Source organism: Mauremys mutica, chromosome 1, assembly GCF_020497125.1.
Source record: "Mauremys mutica isolate MM-2020 ecotype Southern chromosome 1, ASM2049712v1, whole genome shotgun sequence".
NCBI lineage: Eukaryota > Metazoa > Chordata > Testudines > Geoemydidae > Mauremys > Mauremys mutica.
In genome coordinates, this window is record NC_059072.1 from 319813144 (window position 1) to 319829988 (window position 16845).

Sequence of the window (16845 nt, forward strand, 5' to 3'; positions counted from 1 at the left end):
TATGTATGCAGAGTCTCTCTGTGCCTTAAGTATCATTGTAACCATTATCTGATTTGTGTATGCTATGTGTTCTGTGTAGTTTGTGTCTTTATTTTATTGCACTGCCTTAATGCCTTAATCTGTGGCAGGCCCCACCCATCTTCTTTATGGATGGGCTTGTCACTACCAGTCTCACCAGAACTCTCTCTCCCAGGTACAACTGATAAGCACTTTTGGTATCCTCTGAGCCTGTGCCCAGCAAAGTTAATTGCAACAGATGTGAAACAGCTGCTGTAGGGAATATGGCAACAGCCTTCGTTCCTCTTTTAGGTGGCAACTCAACTGTGATTGATAAGGAATTGTCTGTCTTCTCCGTATGTTAGAGAGACTGATGTAGCTGGTCTACAGTTCGATCTACCAACTCAGCTGGCTTCTATGGTGTGTGCGTGTGTATTGGGCCATAGGCCAGAAGCAGATTCAAAGAAATAAATGTAATCATCCTATTTCTTTGAATCTGCTTCTGGCCTAACATACTGAATCTTCATCAATGAAACACTACACACTGTGCTAGCCAGTGTCATTTCAGCAGCCAGAAGAGCATGTTAAATCATATGAATTATTCATCTGCTACAACTTTTACAAACAGATTTCACACTCATCACTGAACCATCAAATGGAGAGGAAGGATGGCCTTCTGGTTCAGGCACTGAATGGGGACTCAGGAGATCTGGGGCCAGTTCTTGGCTCTGCCAGAGAATTTCTTGGGTGGCCATGGGCAAGTCACTTAATGTCTCTGTGTCTCAGTTCCTTAATGTAAAATTAGGATAATACGCCACCGTCTCTCTTGTCCCTTGTCTATTTAGACTGGCAGCTCTTCAGGCCAGGGACTGTCTCTTGCCATGTGTAAGTACAGAGCCTTGTGCAATGAGGCCCTGGTCTCAGTTAAGGCTTCTAGGTGCTACTGTAATACAAATAATAAATAAACAGCATACTTGGGGAGTAAACTATTACTCAAGGTGCAGAAGGACAGCAGAATCTTGTGATTCTGTGACAAACCAAATGCCATTCTAAGGAAGTATTTCCTGTAATTGCATGGCAGGATTAAACTTGGGTTGATGAGCACGATTCAGGTATGAAACGTCCCTGGGCTAGTTACCTTGATTCTTCTAAGGATGTTTCTCAGGAAATGGCTGGTAAAATTCACTTTCCCCTGTTCTAGGAGTGACCCACACCTTGGACTCAGAATGTGTGTCGTGGGGGGAGGGGTAGAACTGTGACTGAGGGAGAAGGCCAAAGCCAGACATTATGAGCTCAGTCCCTCTCAGTGGGAGCAGGAGCAAAGCCCACATGCAGACCCGTTTGCTTTACCATCGCTGAATGGGCAAAGGAGAACATCACTATCTGGACATTTTTCAGGGTTCTTGTCTCCCGCTGCTACATGATAAGCTCTCCCGGTGCTGGGTGTATGTGGGGGTTCTGTCACTTCAGGTGTTGTCTAGCATTGTGATGAGGGAGATATTTATTCCCAGGAGGAGATTTAGAGAATGAAGAGAGGGTCAGCTTTGCATGATCAAAATGCTTTCACTGAGGGAAGAATTAATAACCTCTGCTGCTGTCTTTTATATTTCTGTAAGACTCGGTCAACTCCCGCGACATGATTGATGGTGTGAGTAAATCATTGGTGGCGCCGGCGCGGGGGCAGCTGCCTGTTAATGAAATGAAAAGACAAGGAGGAAGGTGTCTTGCCAGGGCTCATGACTCCCCTATCAGCACTGGAAAGTACGAGTGAGTGGCTTGTTTAGGGTGGTATATTTGCTGACAAAAGTCTATGCAAACAAGAGCCCTTGCGAGAACCTAAAGGGAACAGCTGCTCTGTATCTGGTAAAGGTAAGTGCAGTTTGCAGAGCAAACTCACTCTAATTTGGGCAAATACTGCTACAAGCTGTACCTGGAAAAGAAAACATGTTTACCGGGATGTTAACATGACTGGTATCGAGTATAGAGAAATGCCTGCCTCTGAGACCAGCTCCCTGAGACAGCACTTCTGGCGTTGCTATAGAATGGAAATGGTGATTCTTGCTGGAAAAGAACCCCAGAACCCAGGAGTTGAAGGTGCTTGGCACTTTGCAGAATCCAGCTTTATGGCCTGATCCTGCAGTGAGTTCGGTGCCTAGCTTTTTCAAAAGTGTCTCTGGAAGCCAAACTTGGGGCCCCTTAAATGGGCCTGATTCTCAGAGATGGGTGCTCAGTGCTTTCTGAAAACCAGGGCCCTCTAGGGTGTTTCAAACTGGGCACTCAAAAATTGAGATGCTTCAAATCACTAGTCACTCTTGAAAATTGAGTCCCAAGTGGCATTGGAGAGGTGCTCAGGTGCTTAACATCAATTGCAGCACCCCACAGGATCTGACCTACAGTGAGGAGCCAGCTATGTAGGTCCCTTGTTTTCCTTACTTTAAGGCAGAATGAAAACATTGCAAAGCCTGGTGAGACAGCGCCACCACGTGGAGGCTAGTGAGGAGCCTGCCAGTTGCATTGCATTATCAAAGCAGACAGAAAGCAGATGAAGCATGAGGGAGCTTGGCTGGGCTGTTTGAAAACTCTCAGGCTGATAATTAAATAATATAACAACAGAAATAGTAACTTGCTTTATTCCCTCCTCTGGATTTCTCAGAACACTCGACCTTCTCTGGGGACTGGGACAGTCTTTATCTTTGTCTCTCGTACAGCACTGAGTACACTATGCTAAACAACTAATATTCACGTCTTGGCTTGCCCTCTTTTACTAGGCCAAACCCCAGACTCGTGCCCTTGCCCCTCACAGCAAGCTACACCCCACTAAATAGAATGATCAGAGAAAAATTGTCATGATTGCTGGAAGAAGGTGTGCTCCTCTCTTCCCCCCTCCTCACAGCTTTTGGGAGAGTGGTCACCGTTCTGCAGGGGTCTGAGTCCTCCCAGGGCCACAGCAGTAAGGAGGGTTGATGAGGTCCAACCCTGTATCCTCCTCTCTCTTGCTTCTGGCAGAGTAAAGGAACTCAGCAGCCAGGTGGAGGGACGTGTCATTACTCCACAATGATGGGATTTTAATGTCATCTGTAGGATCAGGTTCATTTGAGTATTGTCTATTATCTATTCTACTTGGTAGAAATAACCAAAGGGAACTCAGCTCAACCTGGGGTGTATAATTTGGAAACAAAGACTGGATCTGCTGTACAGGTCTGAGAATAATGAATGCTCTGATTGTTTTTACTTTGTCTTTATTTTTTAAATACAACATCAAAATAACAATACATCCAATAATGTTATTAAGACGTAATGATGGTTGCTCCCTTTCTCTACCCCACCCCCCCCACCCCCCGCTCCAGCACATGGCATTAAAGCTCCTGGAGGTTAGAGATTGTGTGTTGTCATCAATTTACTTACCAGGCATCAGTACAGTTGAAATTGCCCCGAAAATCTTATTCCTTGATAGTCTTACCATGTGAATTGTTAGAAACATTGATGGCATTTTGTGATTGATGTAAACCAGGGACAATTACACCTCTTGTTGTTTGCTTGTTTCTTTAATTGTTTCATATTGTTTCCCCAGGCAAAGTAAACATCTAAAACCAAAAGGGCCAGGTCAAAAGGCTCCTGTTTTTACAAAGTAGAAGGAGGTTGTGTCTTACAGTGTTAAACTAAAGCTGCAGTGTGGTCTTACTTCAAAAGTAAGTGAGCATCATTTTACCTGAAGCCTCCTGTTTGTCAAGGAGGAACAGCGGATGGTGCTGTCCACCTCGGCAGAGTGCAAAACTTCCACATGTATTTAACTAGCTCACTCTTTCTTTCTCAGATGAGAAGCTGAGGCCACTCATGCTGAACAGTAATAACTTCAGCTTTTATAACCCCTATGGCCCAGGGAAGTGAGGGAGGGCGGGAGCAGAGTAGCCCTCCTCAGAACAGGGACAGATGTCTAAGGAATGTCAAAAATGTCCATCTGAAAGCAGTTCATGTGCTCAGCCTCTATCTCCCCTTGTGGTCAGGTAGAGGCTGAATCGGCTTACAGAACTGTGAAGAACAGTTGTTTCTAAAGTTTAGGCTGAAGCTTCAGCCCAGCTAGTTTGTCACCTGGGCTGCCAATTTTTCACAAATAATGAACCTGAATGAGCTCAGCTCTCAGACCAGACCTTCTGGCCCCCAACACAGATACAGGTGTTTAATTCCCAGGCATTGGAAATCTAGGGTCAAATCATCCCGTCTGCTCTGCAAATGGAGGGGACTCAGCTCTGGTGGCTCTGGCATGGGAGTGGATAGAAGAGGCAGGAGTCCCATCTCTGCCACATCTTTTCTCTTGCTGGGTCCCAACAGAAGCCCCTTCACAGTTGCACCATCGGGCTAGTTGCTCTGCAGGTTTTCAAGGGAGGGTTTCCACAGCACATCTCCCTCCCTTGACATATGGCTGTCCAGCCCTGTTAATGCTCCTTAAGTGTGTTCACTGATGTTCCACATGGGGACCCTCTCAAAGGGCCTGACCCAAAGCAGATTGAAGTCCATGGAAAAATGCCTATTGACTTCAATGGGCAGTGGATCAGGCTATAAGAAGGAATTTCCTAAGTCCAGAGTGCTTGGCCAATGTCAGCAGCAGCTCCTGCAGGAATTGTGCTGACAGGATGGAGGGGGGATGCAGAGCAGATAGCTCTCTGTGAGAGGAGAGGTCCTTCCCTGTCTTTTCCATACTCAGCTCCAAGCCCTCTTACATAAGGGGGCAGATGGAAGGAAATTCCAGGAGATGAACCTTGTGGAGTTTCCTGATCCCTCTAAATCCCTCCCACAAGGGTCTCCGCAGGGGCGAGTATAATTTTACCCCTCAATGGGAAAGGTTTAGCCAAAGGAACTGGCATTCTGCCGTACCTCAACTGCATCAAGAGCATGGATGAAACCAGAATTACCTCATGATAAATTGAGCTGGGCGTAATCTTGGCTATCTCCAAACTTGTTGTAGTAAGACACAAGGGCCAAGAGGTGTGTTGATATTTCAAATCAATACGAGACTCTCAGGGACTCTTTTTTTTTTAAACGGTTTACAGAAAGGCTGTGCAAATACTATTAGCCAGCTCTGTGCTCATTAATAATTAAGCCGGACAACGTTGAGCGGCTTTCAATTGATTTTTAAAGGAAAAAATAGCAGAAAGCTTCATTAATGCGAGATACATAATTTTGGAGGGTTGACATTGGGATATGAAGCTCAAATCTTCACACATTGGTAGAGAACAGGAATCATGGTCAATTGATGGCTGCTCGGCAGCCTACGTCAGAGGAGTTGATGTCCTCTTCCTATTAGGTACGTGGTCCCCCTCACTAATAAACCCCTCCACAACTGGGACCCTGGTTGACCACAGTGTTAAAGAGGCTAAAAACAGAACAGGGATGGAGACTGAATTAACTATCCTCCCACGCAGAGGCAGAGAGCTGGGCCCTCCAAACGACTGCTCAGGCGCAGTGAGTAGGATGGTGGGGGTAGGTTGCAGGGCTGCTGTGTTGCCTGTGCCTATTGAGGAGTGAATAGAGAACCTCTTTCCCAAAGCTCTCAAGTGATCCTGTTGTTGAAGCTCTATAAATAAATATTTAAATTGCTTAGTCATCTGTAGCTATGTTAGAGATTCATAATGCTTTAAAACACTAACTCTTCTTCATAACATCTGTGTCATTATCACCATTTCAGGGCCTAGTTCTGCTCCCACTGAGGTCAGAAATCCCACTGACTTAAATGGGAACAGGAACAGGCCCTTACAGCCTGGAGTAACGAGAGGTTAAGTGACTTCTCCAAGGCCACAAAGAGAATGGGTTTCAGGAAGAGCTAAAATGAACTTGTAACCTCTCAGGGGAATCATCCTGCATTTCCCACTGACAATAAATATCTGTTCCTTAGTGGGGCATTTCAGTGCTTCCCGGTTAACTTGTTCCCTTTTTTAAAAATAAAACCTTACTGCTAATCATAAGAACATAAGAACAGCCATACTGGGTCAGACCAAAGGTCCATCTAGCCCAGTATCCTGTCTGCCAACAGTGGCCAATGACAGGTGCCCCAGAGGGAATGAACAGAACAGGGAATCAAGTGATCCATTCCCTGTTGCCCATTCCCAGCTTCTGGCAAGCAGAGGGTAGGGACACCATCCCTGTGCATCCTGGCTAATAGCTATTGATGGACCTATGCTCCATGAACTTATCTAATTCTTTTTTTTAATCGGTTATAGTCTTGGCCTTCACAACATCCTCTGGCAAGAAGTTCCACAGGTTGACTTTGCGTTGTGTGAAGAAATACTTCCTTTTGTTTGTTTTAAACCTGCTGCCTATTAATTTCATTTGGTGATCCCTAGTTCTTGTGTTATGAGAAGGAGTAAATAACACTTCCTTGTTTAAATTCTCCATTTTTCCATTTTCATCACATTTTTAAATGTTCATTCAAATGTAGTCAAAATTTTTAACCTTTTTTTGAACGTTTTGGACATTTTGTATCTGACGCAGAAGTGACATCTGCTGGTCAATTTTATTATTTGTATGCAAAACTATTCAGAAGTTCTACAGGAAAAAATAAATGGAGACTTCAAACCACTGCAAGAACTGGGGGTTTATATGCCTTTCATGAAATTCTATAGAGAAAAGCACAGCAATTTAATTTCCTTAAAAGTAGTAAAAAAATGTAAAACACCTTGTAAAATCACCCCAAACTAATGGCTTCAAAAATACAGTGTTTGTCTGCAGAGTCAACCCCTGCAACAGTTATCTTCTATTTCCTTTTATGTTTCTATGGCTCCCAAATAAAACTGTGCCAACAAAACATTAACAGAGTTTACTTCTCGTTTAATTATTCTTAGGTAATTGTCATTAAACTAGTAAATGTAAATGTCTGTATTCATTAACTCTGTCAAGATTCTTTTCTAGCCTTTGATTGTGGCCAAGGTGCTGAGTCAAGATACACTGATGTAGAGTTGCTTCTTTGAGCTGAATGGAGTTTGGAATGCCAGATTTATGTTGCTGAAACTAATATCAGACTCTGTCTCTGTTTGCTTTACCAGAACATTCACATCCAAGCCAAAGCAATCCGACAAATGAAATGAGAACTGAAAACTTTTGTCAGCATACACCTGTGGATCTTAGTTGCAGTTTTTCTGTGCTTTTGCTGTTGTGATGGACTACTGTATTCCTATAATCAAGCTTTGCAGAATACGGCTTGGATAAGTCTTCAATAAACTCACTCTCTTCATTTTTTTTAATTGCTCTTTGAAATGGGTAACATTTACACTGCCACAGAGATGGATAGGGATGTGGACTATTAGAGACATGCAGAGTGGGACTATTGCCCTTCTTTCCAAGGAAAGATCTAGAACTAGTTTTTATATATTAATTTGAAGATCATGAAGATGTAGGGAGAGAACACTGCGGTAAGTGGAACTGTCACAGGAAATATTGCATAATTTCCTATGCAACCTGTAGTGGGGAACATTTTGCATGAACATGTGGATGCAGATACCCGAGCAGAGACCTGCTGGAAATGCCACAATATTAGGTATTTTACTTAAAGCCCCAGCTCCTGGAATCATGTTGGTACATGAGAACTTCAGCCTTCTTTTTTTTTTTAAAGTAAGGGCATGTCTACTCTACAGACTTAAGTCAACCTATGTTAGGTCAACTTGCAGCCAGCGCAGCCTACATTTCTAGCCCTCATGGCTGCAGAAAAAAAGCTTGAAAATGTGAACCCTAAAGGCTCAAGACCAGAAGACAAATAAAAAGAAAACATTTAATCTGCTGAATTTTAAGCCAATCTCATGATTTTGGTGGGCTCTGACTTGTTTGGGAACACTTAGGGTTGGTGATATACGGTGTCAATCGGAATAGCAGCATTGAAGTCTTCAGTGGAGCTATACCAGTTTGCATAAGCCGAGGAGCTGAACATCTGTGTTGCAGTTTCCATCACTTCCCTCCCCATCAGTTTATTTTGCCCTTACTATTTCCATTATAAATGTTTCTACCGTTGAATATTCCCTGGTGAATAATAGGCCCTCCCAATACAAATCTGCCTAATTGCTTGTCCTTAACAGTAAACTATTAGTACTGTAAACTTAACATGTATTGGGCATGGTATATTTCAAATGTAATACACACACAGTGTGTTGGGTTTCTTCCATCTGAACTGTAGAGCTAAGCAAAATTTTTACACCAAAAATGTGTTTTTCTAGGCACTGAAACAATGTGAATTTGGGTCAGATTTGGCTAATAGTTTTGACTGGAAAAATGGAAATTGTTGGGTTTTTTTTAAAAGTTGAAACAGTTCCTTTCAGTCATGCCAAAACAAAATGGCTGGACTTTTCGTTTTGAAACTGCATTATGTTTTGACATGTAGCTATTTTTTTAAAAGGGTGGAAAATACCAGAAAATGACCCAAAATTGAATGAAAAGCTGAAAAAGTTCAGTTTGGGTTCAAACCCACCTGCAACTTTTTTCAGGGTTTTCAGTTTGGCCCATGAACTGAAAAATCAAATATTCGTTCTATTCTACTGAGCTGTTAGATTGCTTAGGATTGCAAAATATAAAGCAAGTTCCTTGCAGGGATATAACTAGAGAAAGCATGTGGTAGTATCATCATTTGGGCAAACTGTATATCCTCCAAGAGGGGATAGTTGAGTGACTTTACCATCTGGTTTTGAATACTTTGGGTACATCCACACTACCCACTGGATCGGCGGGTAGCGATCAATCTATCAGGGATCAATATATCTCGTCTCGTCTAGATGTGATAAATCGATCCCCGAACATGCTCCTGTCGACTCCAGAACTCCACCAGGGCGAGAGGCGGAAGCGGAGTCGACAGGGGAGCCAAGGCCGTCAATGCTGCACCATAAGGACAGGAGGTAAGTTGAAATAAGATACGTTGACTTCAGCTATGCTATTCCCATAGCTGAAGTTGCGTGTCTTACATCGACCCCCCCCCCCCCAGTGTAGACCAGGCCTTAGATTTTTTTAAATCCCATCCAGTTTACTGTGAGGGTCTTGTGGGTAAGACCTTAAGCAACGAGTTGCAGTATGCCTTGCATGGACGTTAAAGATCCTATAGGGCTTTTTAGAAGAACAGGAGTTAACCCAGATCTTCTCTACCAAAACTTTCCCTCTCCCAGTTGTTCAGTCATGTGCAATGGACCCTCTCCATCTCAGAAGTGGCTGTAATTTAGTAGCACTGTATGTACATTGCTTTTAAAGCTCTTTGGAATTAAATGCAGTATATAAATGACTGTTATATTACAGTAGAACACCAATTATCTGAAAGCCTTTGGGGGACACCACAACCAAAGGTAACTGGGGATTTGGATAAACAGGGGCCGTGACCTAATGTTAGGTTTGGGTGTAGTGATGTTCGGATAATCAAGGTTGCTCTGTATTTGTGCATTCCTTCTAAGTATACTGTTTTCCCATAAGGGAGGCAATATTAGTGCTATGAATATCATTACATTCTGAAGAAAAGATGTCTTTCTCCTGAGTGTTAGGTGACTTAAACATAGAAAAGTAACATTTTACATCAATCTAGTTTACCTTAGCTCTTGATGTTTTTTTAAAACCTAGTGTGATTTAGAAGCCACAAGATGGAGCTAACAGTCAAAGGAAATAGCAAGAAGTTACTATCATTGATAATTAGAAATATTATTTTACATCAGACTGTTTCCCAAGATCCCATAAAGGGACCTTGTACAGCATAAATGCTTTTCTGTTAGAGAATTACACCCCTATGTTTTGTGATTGCTTAAAATCTAAAGTGGGATTTGGATGGAGATTAGTTGTGATGAAGAAGAGATTAATTAAAAAAATCTGTGGTGTGGCAGAATATGCTTCCTAGCAGCATGGAAAGCTTCCTCGTTAGAAGAAGTTAGGTCAAACAGGGATGGCAAACTGCAGCTTTTCAGCCACATGCAGCCCCTGCAGTGTAGCAGCCTGGCTCCTGGGGTGAAGGCCCATGCTGCTTGAGCAGGGTACACTGCTTTATTTGGGCCAGATTGCAAGCAAGTAGGGATGCAGAAGAAGCTTCCCCACCTTGTGCAAGATGCTCCCACAATAGGAGACCATATCTTCTAGACAGTGCAGCAACTACTTGCTTCAGCTCCCTGTAGAGAGCAAGATACTAACAAGGTGGAAGGAAGATCACCAAGTGAGGCTGGTGTGCAGGAGAGCCCATCTGTGGCAGCCTGGTGCAACATGCGTCCCCATGTGAACATGCAGGCCTGACGGTTGGATCTCATCAGGACAATCTCCCCATGGGGCAGTGCAGCTCCACATAGCCCGAAATCCGGAGTGGCAGAGATGGGTACTGCAAGGCATCTAGTGCAGTAATACAACTGATCCCGGAGAAGCCGGTGGGAGCCCCGGGGAAAGTTCTCTTTTCTTTATGAAGGGCGGGGCGTCCTGGAATGGGTTCGCTCTGAGAGAGGGGCCTGAGCCTTGGAAAGTGTCACAGTCCCAGCAGTGTCCAGTGGGCTCTGACTGGTCCTTGAAAATCTGGGGGAGATGGTGTAAATCTCATGCTGGGCCGTACCCATATCCTCAGCAGCATAGGCAGCACGTGACACTTGCATTTGAGGAGGCTGGGCGGGAGCACAAAAAGCTCCTTAGAAGTCAGAAGAGCCACCAACACCTGGACCAGGGTCCTACCCCCATTTGGCTTCCTTCCCTGAGCCCCCCCCCCGACTCTCCACCCTTACTCTGCCCAAGCCCCCTCTCCCTGGCCACTGCTTGCTCCTCTCTGCCTCTTCCCCCAACCCCTCTGCCCCCGCCCGCTGCTCACTCCTCTCTGCTTCCTTCCTGGAACAGGGGGGACCAGAGGGCTATGGGCCCATCACTTTTTTCTGCCTTAGGTGAGTGATGGGGAGAGGGGGCAGAGAGGAGTGAGTAGCAGGCGGGGGAACCTTGGGGAAGAGATGGAGAGAAGTGGGCAGCAGGTGAGGTGAGGCCGTGGGGAAGAGACGGAGAGGAGCGGGCAGCGAGTGAGGTGAGGCCGTGGGGAAGAGACGGAGAGGAGCGGGCAGCGGGTGAGGTGAGGCCGTGGGGAAGAGACGGAGAGGAGCGGGCAGCGGGTGAGGTGAGGCCGTGGGGAAGAGACGGAGAGGAGCGGGCAGCGGGTGAGGTGAGGCCGTGGGGAAGAGACGGAGAGGAGCGGACAGCGGGTGAGGTGAGGCCGTGGGGAAGAGACGGAGAGGAGCGGGCAGCGGGTGAGGTGAGGCCGTGGGGAAGAGACGGAGAGGAGCGGGCAGCGGGTGAGGTGAGGCCGTGGGGAAGAGACGGAGAGGAGCGGGCAGCGGGTGAGGTGAGGCCGTGGGGAAGAGACGGAGAGGAGCGGGCAGCGGGTGAGGTGAGGCCGTGGGGAAGAGACGGAGAGGAGCGGGCAGTGGGTGAGGTGAGGCCGTGGGGAAGAGACGGAGAGGAGCGGGCAGCGGGTGAGGTGAGGCCGTGGGGAAGAGACGGAGAGGAGCGGGCAGCGGGTGAGGTGAGGCCGTGGGGAAGAGACGGAGAGGAGCGGGCAGTGGGTGAGGTGAGGCCGTGGGGAAGAGACGGAGAGGAGCGGGCAGTGGGTGAGGTGAGGCCGTGGGGAAGAGACGGAGAGGAGCGGGCAGTGGGTGAGGTGAGGCCGTGGGGAAGAGACAGAGAGGAGCGGGCAGCGGGTGAGGTGAGGCCGTGGGGAAGAGACGGAGAGGAGCGGGCAGCGGGTGAGGTGAGGCTGTGGGGAAGAGACAGGACAGCTGCCATTTTATCAAATGTTGGAAAAGAGAGCCTGATTCCCAGCTAGAATGGCTGAGCAAGACAAGTCCACCTCAGTCAGCACGGTGTGATTGTGGGAGAGGCTCCAGACAGCAACAGGGACTATTTCAAAGCAGAGTGTCATACTGTAATCCCGGTAATGACTTCATATCCAAAACATGTGGTTGCTCCTGCAGAAAGTTTTAAAAGCTGTGATGTTCCAAGCACTTGTGTCTCAGGGAGCAATGGTGCAGCAAATGTTACTGATCCAAACAGACGCCTTCATTTGAGTCCAATACTGGTGAGTATCATTGCAGAGACCTATGATGCAGGCATGTACCTCAGAAAGAAACAAGCCGGCTGAGCCAGTACAGTGGCCAGTCCACATGTTGCCCCCCAGAGCATCCAGATTCAGGACATGAACTCCATCCCTCACTTTTAGCACCAGAGCAAGCTGGGTTTTGCTGCAGTCATGGTACATGTGATCAAGTGCCAGCACTTACAACTTTCATTGAAAATGGATTCCAACATAAGCCAAAGACTGGTGCCGTTTTCCTGGACCTGACCACAGCATACGATATGGTTTGGCACACAGACCTTTCGGTGAAATTGTCTAGAACTATGCCAAGTTGGTTAGTATGTGCAATGGCTCCGTTTTTGAGAAATTACCATTTCTGTGTGCATATTGGTGATAGAACAAGTGCTTGGAGGCACCAGAAGAATGGCCTCCTGCAAGGATCAGTATTGTCTAAAATATTATTCAACTGATATTCGAATGATCTACCATACACCAGGTCTCACAAGTTTGTTTATGCAGACAACATATGCCTTAGCACTCAGTCACACTCCTTTGACATACTTGAGAGTGTTCTGAATGTAGATATGGTGGCCAATTGCTGTCATTGATGGCTCCTGATACCAATTGTAAGTAAGACTTTGTCAAGTGTTTTCCACTAACATCATGCACAAGTGGGCAGACAGCTGAATATAGTTCTCAATGGTCAGTGAATAAAGCATGATTCACATCCAGTCTATCTAGGTGTCACATTGGATAGAACTCTCAAATATCGTGACTATCTTACAAAGACAGTGATTAAGGTCAAAATGCACAACAACCTGCCCAGAAAACTGGCTTGAATGACATGGGGCACCAAAACCTAGATGTTACGCACTTCAGCCTTGACACTGTGTTATTCGGTGGCAGAGTACTGCACTTCAGTATAGGCTTGCTCGTCTCACACAAAGATGATCACCATACAAATTAATTCCACCATGCATATTGTTTCAGGCACACTTAAATTTACTCCTCTACTAAGGTTACTGGTTCTTTGCAAAATTGCTCCAACCAGTGTTTGCAGAGAGGAAAGCATAGCAAAGCTCATGACGAAATTGCTTGATATGCCACATCTACCTTTAATTAAAGACTTGTTTAATCCACCACATGGTCGTCTGCCCTCATGGCACCCATTGTGAATAAGTTTACCGGGTGAGGGATTTATGGCAGAGGACGCGTAGCGAGCTTCATGGTCCACAGAGAAAGTGACAAATAATTATCTTGTCTTGGACCCCACTCAACATCAACCTGAGTTTGATTTACTGCAAAGGCAATGGAGCCTTCTGAATTGGTTTTATACCAGATGTAGACTTTGTGCTGCAGTGGCTTTTTGGTAATGTTTTAGAGACAGTTCACTATGTCAGTGTGGGTAGCCACAAACACATGACACATTGAGGACTGCAGAATGACTCAAATTCCTGGAGGTCTTCATGCCTTGAACATCATTGATAAGAATGCTGTGGCTTGGCTTGACCAGATTGCATATGCCAAATAAATAACATCTGGGCTAGCAGGGCTGGAAGGTTTATGGAAGCAGCAGTCTCAGTTCATGAAAGAGAAGGGGCATCTTAGGTCACTCTTTAATAAGAAGAACTCCAGTAACTGACTTGTGGAGCTTTGTTGAAGCATTCTGGAGGAGCAGCATGGCATCCACTCTTACTCAGCTGGAAGGAGGAGTGCTCTGATACAGAGGGTTTGTTTGGTGGGGATAGCAGAGTGGAGGGAGTGATCTTGAACAGCTGGAGCAGATATAGGTCAGAAAAGGATTTTGCTTTTGAGGGCAGAATTTAGCTGTTAGAATTAATGGTGTAGATTAAAAGTAAAAGAAATCTAGATATTGGAGGACACTGGAGCCAGAGTGAGCTGCTCTGTTAATCAGAAGACTGGTTACCAGTTTTATCCTAGGGAACAATTATGGCTGCCATAGTGTGGTAGTGGAGGGTGCAAGAAGCCCCTTCACATCAATGAGAGGTACCCCTAATTTGGCTGTCACTGTTGGTGATCACAAGGAGGCCCAGGGAGGCCACCCATGGCTGCCTGCTGTGCTCCTAGCTCTAGAAGTGAGAAGTGATTGGGCTGGTGAGGATGGAGCATTAGCTCTGGAACCTCTGTACCCAGACACAAACTGATAGGAGAGCTCTGGGGGGTGGGGATTTACTACCTTCCTGAGCATGCAGAAAGTCCTGCTGCTCACTGCACTGCCCCTTGCCCATCACCTATTAGGCATAATGCTTTCCAAGGGCACTATGCCTCCTAATACAACTGCTCTGGCATTGCTGCTTCTCCCCGTCCCCAAGGTGGCTTTGCTTTGTAAGAGGCACGTTTTAGCTGCTTATCTCACTGTGCCTCAAGTCTATTCTCTCTAAAATGAGGGAGTGACGCTGGCAGACCAGCTGCCGGCTCATGCCAGTGTCCCCACATCTCAACTGAACATTCACGGATACGTAGCTGGAACCAGTCTGGCTCCCCTGTGTGTTACTATTGGTAAAATAGACATTGGTTATAAGAATGTGTTTAGTGGTTAGACATTATGGAATGCTTGTGAGTTGTTGCAAGCTCTAATCTCACTCATACCATCTGTATCCCTCATTGTAGGGTAATAGTTGAGCAGTTGTATTGTGAGCCTCTGTGACTGTGTAAATCCCCAGACAAGAGAGAGACATTGACTAGTGTGAAGCGCTGGTCTCCAGCAGAAGGTGTTATGTCCCGACCAACAAGAAAGTTCCATTGTCAGCCAGAGGTGATGCATGGGTGGAGGGAAGGTCAAGTGCCCCCCCCCCCCAAGATTGGCCTGCTGGGGGCAGGCCAGGAAAGGGAATTTATCCTTTTCTCCCCCTGCCTTCCACTGGCACGTTCGCCACTCTCCCAGGCAGCCAGGCAGGGAGTGGGATGGAGTCGCTTCTGCCTGAGAGAGCCTGGCTGAGAGGCAGCAGTAGCCCTCTCCCTGCCCGGGCTCGGCTGCCAGGGACAGGGGCCGAGCAAGGCAGAAACATGCCAGAGGGGAGAGGGGGCTCCAGTGCACTCAGCCCCTGTCCCCGGCAGCTGGGGTGGCAGTGGGTCGCCCCCCACCCAGGCCCTGATGCCAGGGAAGGGGACCGAGCAAGCTGGAGTCTCCCCTAACCCCCCGCTCCCTGAATGCTCAGCCCCTGTCCCCAGCAGCCGAGCCCAGGCAGGGAGCAGTCGGCCATTGCTTCCCAGCCAGGCTCTCTCAGGCAGAAGCGGCTCCATCCCGCTCCCTGCCCAGCTTCCTGGGAGAGTGGCAGACGTGCCATGGGGAAGGTGCAGGGAGAGAAGGACAGGTAACGTGGGGCGGGGAGAGCATGGCAGCACAGGGTGGGGGACGTCACTGGGCAGAAGAGACATGTGGGGTGGTCATGTGTCTCCCCTTTAGATTGTGCCCCCCCCAGTATGGGGAGGCATGAGTTGTCTATGCCAAGCGGACTAGGGTGGAACATTAAAGAGGACCAACGACTTTGTTGTTTACTCTCCTCCCCACACATGAAGATGAATCATACAAGTGAATTCCTCCCATCAGTTGAGTTTGCAGAAGTGGGAAGGGAATAAAAACCCCTATCAAGGAGGAACGGGATCTCTATGCTGCTTGGACTCTGAGGGGCAACATTTTCCAGGCATAAGCAATAAAACCCCAGTGCTTAGCCTGGGTTAGCCCTAAAGGACAGCTAGAGCTTCTATTACCTTTTGAAACTTAAGATTGGAACCACATTTGTGTGTTCACCTGCTTTAACCTTGACAATAACTCTCTTGTTTCCTCTTCCTATATAATAAATCTTTAGATAGTTTACTATAGGATTGGCTCCAAGTATTGTCTTTGGTGTGAGATCTAAAGTGCAACTGACCTGGGGTAAGTGACTGGTCCTTTGGGACTAGGAGTAACCTGAATATTGCTGTGTGATCCTTTGTGTAGGGACAAAGGTAAGCTTGCCTGGGTGGCAAGATAAATCGGTGTACCAGAGGGAACTGTCGGTGTCTCCATGTTTAGGCTGATATAGTACATCAGGAGTTTACACTTGATACTTGGCTGGTGAAATCTAAGTATAAACTCACAACCAATTTGGGGTTGGTGTCCTGCTTCTTCACAGTCTGCCTAGAAGTTGGCAGTCACACTCTTGAGCCATTGCATGATGGATTGACACAGGGCACAGGGTTAGTTAATCTTTGCACAGCATGTAAAAGAGGAAAAGCACCATGGCACATAAAAGCTAAGTGTTATGATTTGAAACAAGCTTGCCCTTAAAAGGCCAGTATTGTACCAGTGCGCTGTGAGAGCCTGTGTTCTTACTGGCTGAGGGTCATTTTTCCCATTCTGTAAATAATGGTGCAGCAATCTGATTTGCTGACACAACTTTCCATTTGTTATAATTATCTTTTTAATTTGCTTTTGCTTTTTGTTTTTCTCCCCTGCCTCAATCTTCTTTCTTATCTGATTGCATCAATTTTTATAAGCTCCTGCTTATTGCTCAGTACATCACTGCTGAACCACCCTGGCGTCTCATGACCCCTTTTCTCTGCTTGGAGTGAAGGATTTTAATGAAAGTGTCTCCCAGCTGTTCCTTAAATAGTTTCCACTTTTCTGCACTGCACTTGCTAATCTATTTTAGGATTCAGAGCCTTAGGGCATTTGGCATTCCCCCATATTTTGTTTTCACAAAAAGACAAAAGCATTTGTGGCATTTCCTCTAGTTTCTCGAAGCTATTTCAACCCAAATGACAATGAGAGCATTATATTTTTGATGTCTTAATCCTACTTGCTTCAT

At 46.3% G+C, this 16845-nt stretch overlaps 1 long non-coding RNA gene across 1 annotated transcript; it reads left to right on the plus strand.

The window, feature by feature from the left end:
- Positions 1–3026: 3026 nt before the first annotated feature.
- LOC123362209 lies at positions 3027–7919 on the plus strand. Its single transcript, XR_006576369.1, has 3 exons — positions 3027–3195; positions 3569–3686; positions 7035–7919. It is a non-coding gene; the product is annotated as an uncharacterized LOC123362209 (long non-coding RNA).
- Positions 7920–16845: the final 8926 nt, after the last annotated feature.